Source organism: Pyrus communis, chromosome 17, assembly GCF_041283825.1.
Source record: "Pyrus communis isolate YQ-2024b chromosome 17, ASM4128382v1, whole genome shotgun sequence".
NCBI classification, from domain to species: Eukaryota; Viridiplantae; Streptophyta; class Magnoliopsida; order Rosales; family Rosaceae; genus Pyrus; species Pyrus communis.
Window position 1 is genome coordinate 20418427 of NC_142581.1, and position 7471 is coordinate 20425897.

Below are 7471 nucleotides of genomic sequence, written 5' to 3' on the forward strand. Positions count from 1 at the left end.
ATGAGAAAACGAACATTGTAAATGGATACCCCCATGTGTCGCCACGTGCCACCGCACGCGTCGAATTGAGTCGCCCGAAAGTTGGTTGGAAAAGTTGCCGGCACCACCGTGGATAGCGGCGGAGCATAGTACCTTCGGCGAAGGTGCGTGTGCTCCATGCACTGGCTCATGGCAATGCCCACGCACCGACTCAAGCTGTCACGCCTCGATCCCGACATACGTTCATGATCGACACATGACGTCACCAATTATATGTATATCTAACATACCCCACCTCCGGGATATGTGCGAAGCATAACTCATGATCCAACTGCGTAGTAATTTTTCGTACACTTTATGGCTGCATCTAACCTCGTTGTTAGATTGCCTACATACCCTAAACAGGGATCAAGCCATTCGTTGTTCATCTTTCACTACACTCGAACATTCATCTCATATCTCAGTACGTCTCATTATAATACCATAATTCAAGCATGTAGCACCTCAAGGAACATTCAACAAAGCACAATAATATTCTCTAGTCATCTTGCCATTCACCCACACATATGCATTCCAACACCATCCAATAATCACACCAATCAATAACACATACAATACACCGTAATGCAGGGCTAGAGCGACATAGTTTGGCCGAAGCCTACATCTCTGAAGCTAAAATCGAATCCAAGGAACCAACAAATCAAATGATGTGATTTTGGACCACTTAACAAAATCCATCAACATCGAGTTCCAGACCACTCAACGGAACCAAGACACCAAATGGGATTCCAGACTGCTCAATGGAATCCAAACCAGGATACAATTTTGGACCATTCAACGAAATCGCGGAGTAGAAGGGATTCCAGACCTCTTAATGGAATCTGAATGGATACAATTTCGGATCACTCAACGGAATCGCGGAGTACAATGCATATCAAACCACTCAATGAAATCCAAGTTGGATATGATTTCGGACCACTCAACGGAATCACGGATCACAAGGGATTCCAGACCTCTCAACGGAATCTAGATAGAGCAGGGAACCAGACCACTCAATGGAACCCCAGCGGCAACCCAGTTTTGGATCACTTAACGGAATCGAGCAGAAGTCCAAGAAATATAACAACGCTTGAAGAAAAAGACAAGAAGTAAGTACTCAAAATACAAAAGCTCAACGAAACAAGAAATGGAACAAAGCACAAGGTACATAATTAGAACGGCTCAACGAAACAAGAAATGAAATAATGATACGATATGTGAAACAAGTCTCGAAGCAACAAACCCTATGACAATGGGTTCGTGGTCCACTACTAGCCCTCACATTTCATCACATCAGGCCAAACATATAAATCCAACCACATTTCAAATATGCACTTCAAATCACATTTCATAAATATTTCCAATTCACAATCAAATCACATAAATCGATGGCTAAAAATAAAAATAACAATTCAATAGAAATCACATTTAATAACCAAGTATACACAATATCGCACCACAAGTACGTATATCAAGACACACGTCAAACAAGAAGGACACGTCATCATGCTGAGCCCAATAAGCTCTATGGAATCTCAACAACACTCTAAGATCAGCGACAAGCTAGAAGAACTCAGGCTAGTTAACTAAAAAGTCAACCGTCGATCAAGATCAAGGGTAGGGTTCACAACCCTAGAAATCTAAACCGGAAGATCCGCTTATTAGACTTCTAATCTGTAACTTCCCAAAGTCCACATTATGCTTCTAGAACAACATACCAAAACTTTATTACGATCCAACTGTCGGATCTCTGCCAATCGCTAAGATTAAGTGGCGGTGAACGTTTGATTTTAAAAAATTAGAAATCCAATTTGAGAAGTACATCAGATACCTCATCCGTCAGTTCCTAATGTCATCAAATATTACATACTATTTCGTATTCAAGTTTGGTGCCGATCCAACGGTTGGATCGTCAATTCATATAATAAGTAAATGGTGGGCGAATAGGCGATCAACTACGAAACTATACTAAAACATCAGACTTTCACTAAATGGATGTCAAATACGGAATCGGGGCATCAAAATTTAGCCTACAAAGGTTAAGTGGGGTTTTAGCCCACGCGGTGGTTGGCCACCCTGACTCGTTGGAAAATTCAACCATTTCCAAAAATTACCAAATTTCACAGAAATGTAGATCCCGATGAGGGGGAGCAAGTTTAACACTTGTGACTAAGGCCAATTTGGCTGGGAAAAGCTCCAATTTCTCTTGAACCTGCCGGAACCCTAGAAATGGGTGGCTTCGATCCATCACTTCTGGTGCTCCGCTACACCTACTATTGTTTGGGCCTTGTTCTAGGCATCAATGGAAGTCGATTGTGGGTGGTGGTTGAAGGTGGCAGTTGCAGAAATGGTGGATCGCCGCCAAGAACTTGCCGCATCCACCGTGCTGGTTTCATCAAATCAAGACCAAATTCTCCAATTTTTTGGGTGGAATTGGTAGATGGAAGGTTGTGGAGTGTTTCTCAAGGGTGAATGGCTTCAACTTGTTGGAAATCCACTATGAAACGAGTCGGAAACCATGGAAGTGGCTGGTTAGATCGCGGGTCAAGAAAGAAGTCCAAGTTCCTTCCTTCTCTCTTCATTTATTTCCCTCATTTCCTTTTCATCTCAGCCGTCCATCTCTCTCATTTCTCTTCTTTTCCTTTCATCTTAGCCACACACGTGGCACATATCATTGCTCCAGAAAATATGGAGTCTTCTAGATGAGGGCCAAAATTACAAAAAATGTCTCTAATTTTAAACGTTAATAACTCTTTCGTTATAACTCCGTTTCACAAACGGTTTGCACATACGAGTTCGGGAGATCAAGCTCTATTCGAAAATATAAATCGTGACCTTGAAAGTGTGACTCGAAAGGTCTACAGATTTTTGATAATTAATTTCCAAACTCTAAACTTCGTAACTAGTTTAATTAAAATCTAAATTCAAATAAATTAATATAAATTCTTGAAAAATAATATAAAATCTCAATAATGTGAATACTTAGATTATAACAGTGAAACCAAGGAATGAGATTTCACACACTTGCGGTCCACGCGCCAACCATGGAACTGGGTATCTGGCTTGGGTCGGGTCGGACCTAGATCAGATATGGGTAAAAGGTTTGTTGGGTTGGGCCCAGTTTCTAGGTTTGGGTTGGTAGCTGGATTTTGGGCTAGGTTATTTGGGTTTGGGCTTGATTCGGACCTAGTTTTGGATTTGGTTTAGGGTTCGGGTCGGGTTGACCAGGTTTTAGGCTGTGGGTTCGGCCGGAATCTAGGCAATATTTCCTGAGCTCTGTTTTAGCTCATTTCTTCACCATTTTCAACATACAAGCTATGAAAATGAAGCTTAGAAAAAGAAGAAGAGGTTCGTACCTATTTCAAGCCATATGGTGGTTGGAGTTGGCAGAAAATGGCCTGGAAGGTGCGGGTTCTTGCCGGAAAACTGGGAAAATGTCCCCAAGTAGTTTCTTAATAATTTTGACATCCAAAACATGTACAAAGGAGTTAGTCTTTAACCTAAGATAAGGGATGGACGATGAAAAAGGTTTAAAACCTTACCCTCCTTCGTGACTCGTCCGGGGAGACGATGAATAGTGCCTCGATCATTGTTGGAGTGCAACGGCCCTAACTTGGCCTTAGATTTCAACCGGGAAGGTTTTAGGGTGGTGGTGGTTAGCAACGGTGCTCGCCAGAATGGTGAGTGGCGGTGGTTTCAGGTGAGGTTCTCTTTTGCACCTTCTCAGTGCTTGTTGAGGAAGAAGGTAGAGAAATGAGAGTGATATGAGAGAAAGTGAAGAAAGAAGAGAGAGATCCTAGATAGAAGTTAAGGGGAGAGGGAAGAAAGAGAGAGAGGGAAAGTGGACCGGGGACAAAACCAAAAGGGTGGGCCCTTTTGGGCACACCAATTAAGACCAAAAGCAAACATGACAAAAATTCAAAAAAAAAAAAACCCAACTAAAGTGAAATTACAAAATTGCCCTTCTATTTCGAAAAATTTAGGATGGGTCGTTACAATCTACCCTTGTTAAGAAAATTTCGTCCGCGAAATTTGAAATAACTTAATATACATAAATACTCAAAGATAGGAAGAAGAATATATATATATATATATATATATATATATATATATATATATATATATATATATATATATATATATATATATAAGAAGAAATCAAGTCAGAGCGGTTGTATAAAAGAGAATGCCCTTTTGTCGCGATCGGATTGTAATGATTTCTTTTTCATACCTCCAAGCTCATACCTTCTTCCCCTATCGGTATAAAAGTAGAATCATGTTATATAAAGATATCAAGTTGGAAATATATAATAATGTAAGGTCAAAATACGTACGCATAAGAAAATAACGTCAAAATAGGTATGTACTAACCTAGAAGCTGAAAACTTGTACTGAATTTAAAACTGAAAGTGGGAAAGACTTACCCAAACATTTGTAACGTCAAAAATACAAATATATAACTATAATAAAGTAAGTTAAAATACTTGCATTGAGAAATAAAATTGAAAATGAAAGTGGGTCTCACCCAAGCATTCGTAACTTCACGTACTCCGAAAAATGTGTGTGTCTTTGGGTTGAGCCCCAACAATAACTAATTAGCAACAACTACCGTTGAAGGTCCACCTACCCACTTGCTTAACGAACCCAACAAATAAGCCGTCGATATTACAGTCTGCAGCCCATAATATCGACAACACATTGTTGTCTCGATAAACAAGTAGTAATTTTCCAAAGGTGCAAAATTACCATTTTGTCTAACCCTAATGCGACATCATCAGAAACATACGGTTTCCTATATCGAAAATTCGATCATCCGAATACCAGTTCACAATACTCTTTTGTCTAACCAGCGTTGCTTGTAGAATCTCTCATACCATGTCTCCAGTAATGCCATACCCAAACCGAAAACAAAAACTGTCGTCGTAAACAACTCTAAAAGAGATTGGTGCAAATTCTAATCATGTTGAAACCATATAACGAATAAACACAACACGTCCTCCAAGGTCTAGATAGCTCTTTCAGACTGTCCAACAGTTTGAGAAAGAAATGCGGTACCGGACAATGACTTAGTACCCAAGGTCTTCAAGAAAAGTTATCCAGACTTGGAAGTGAAGTGCGCATCACGATGAGGTACAATAATGATGGCACACCCTATAACCGAACAATGTGATTCACACAGCCTAAGTGAGCTGATTCATTAAAAATTTCTCTCGGGTTTAGCGAAAAGCTATGCTGAGAAGGCTAAAAGAACACTTAAGAATTTAAGGGTCAAATTAAGTCCATCAAATCTAGAGTACAAGATAACTGGAGTGAATGCATAATTTTGATGCAAGAACACGTGTGAGTTCCTAACTTTATTTTGTGGTGGCAAGTCGAGATGGTTGAGTGCGGACTCGACTCGATTGGTAGTCTAAAGTAATTTGATAGGCGGGAACTTAAACTTTTTCCCAATCCAATATTCACAACAACTTGTTACAATGATAACCTCAGGGATATTGAATCACCAATGGTAATGATTTGCTCAATAGGGTAATAATGGGTGATTGAATGACTGATGGTCTCAGCAAAAATTTTTGAACCTGAGTGGCCTTCCTAAACAGTCTGTCTGTTTTAGAAAGGATATGAAATGTCGTAAGGTAAGCATGAACCCAAAGTTGACTAGAATGTCTTCCAGTACCATGAGGTGAAACTAGGATCACAGTCGAAATCAATGTAAGTTGAGACATTAGTCTAACGAAGTCTAGAATGAAGAATTATGCCAAATGGTCTAAAGTATTGTCCTCATAGACTGGTAGATAATACGCTGAGTGAGTTGATCAACAAATATTGAAACGTCATCATAGTCTCCACGTGTACAAGGTGGTTTGTACAGGAAATCTATAGTGACATTCACCCATTTCCATTTGCATCCCTAGTGGGTCCCTGACAAACCGAAAAAGAAACAATCATGGGAATTTCTTCCCAACTCTAAACAAGAATATAAAGAAATTGAGATAAGCCTGATGTTTTCCATCTCACCGCTTCCATTTACCAATAAATTAGACATTTACTCACATATTTAGCGATATCCCATTTATACAATACTAGTAATAAAATAGACCAAAACAATGGTACAATTTAGTACTGCCAGCATGCGTGACATACGCTGAAATGTGAGCCTTATCAAGAATTTTCCTTTTTCATAGCTTCCTCACCCCTTAGTCAAAAGCAATTTGTTTCTTATTAACAAAGTTCCAACTCCTTGGACTTTCAAATCTCGTCTCTTGTCATCTGACACTTGTTTCTTTAAACTCGCACATTATTGATCAAACTCTTGGGCTTCCAACCGGAAACCTACCGATGCAGGTTTGACTAAGAATGGAGCCGACACTACTCATCGTGGATCAGATGCCAAAGTAAAGTCAATTCCTCAAAGAGAAAACGATAGTAGGACATGGATAGCACGGATTGAAGTAAGTTGTCCATGGGATTTTTGACTAACAGCACCTTCTATGACATTTGCCTGACCAAGATGGTACTCAAAAGTGTAATCGAAATCACCGATGAGTTCCATCCACCTCTTCTATCTAAAACTCAACTATTTCTGTGTCAAAACACATTACAACTTTTTTGGTAAAAAAGGATTTAACACTTCTCGCTGTAGAGAAAACGTCACCAGCTCTAGGTAATGAATAGGATAATTCTTTCCATGAGGTTAGAGATGTCCTGGAGCATAGGCGATGACCTTCCTTGTGCTACATCAAAAAACAACCCTAAACGTAACAAGGATGCAAAACAAGAGACTTTACAACTCACCACCAATGTCAAGAAAAGTAGGGACGGGAGCATGAGTAAGATGATGTTCCAAACTCCAAAAATTTATGTTCTCCAATTCGTCCCACATAAATTCTACAAAGGAAGGGTGTCATTAGGTTTTCAAGTAAGACGGTAACCGTTGGCTTAAGGTCGTAGATATGATGGTTCACTTCATGCGGTTTTAACCATCAAGATGAACACGCAATACTCGATCATGCTGCATCAGCGTGTAACCAAACATTCAATATCACATCATCGTAGAATTCAAAATTTATCTATGTCATCGAAAAGTGTATGAACAAAGATCAAGCGAGAGAATACTTAGTTGTCAGAAACTTTGTTCACCATTAGCATCGCAACAAAATAGGCTGGTTTCTTAGCCAAAAATGAAATAAGGCTATGCTCAAAGAATCGTTAAGAACTGCTGATAGAAACTGATGAGACCAAGGACATTTTGCATTTCACAACACCTTGTGAATATTTTCAATTTTCAATGGTCGCAACCTTTTTGGAAATTAATGAGATAAGCGTTTGCCATAAAAGAGTCTCCTAAGAAAAGTATTTAATCTAAACAAGGTCGACGCTCAAAGAATTTGGTATAAAGCTCATTGTCGATGTTTGAGTGGACTTGACCACAATGTTGGAGTAAAACCGACTT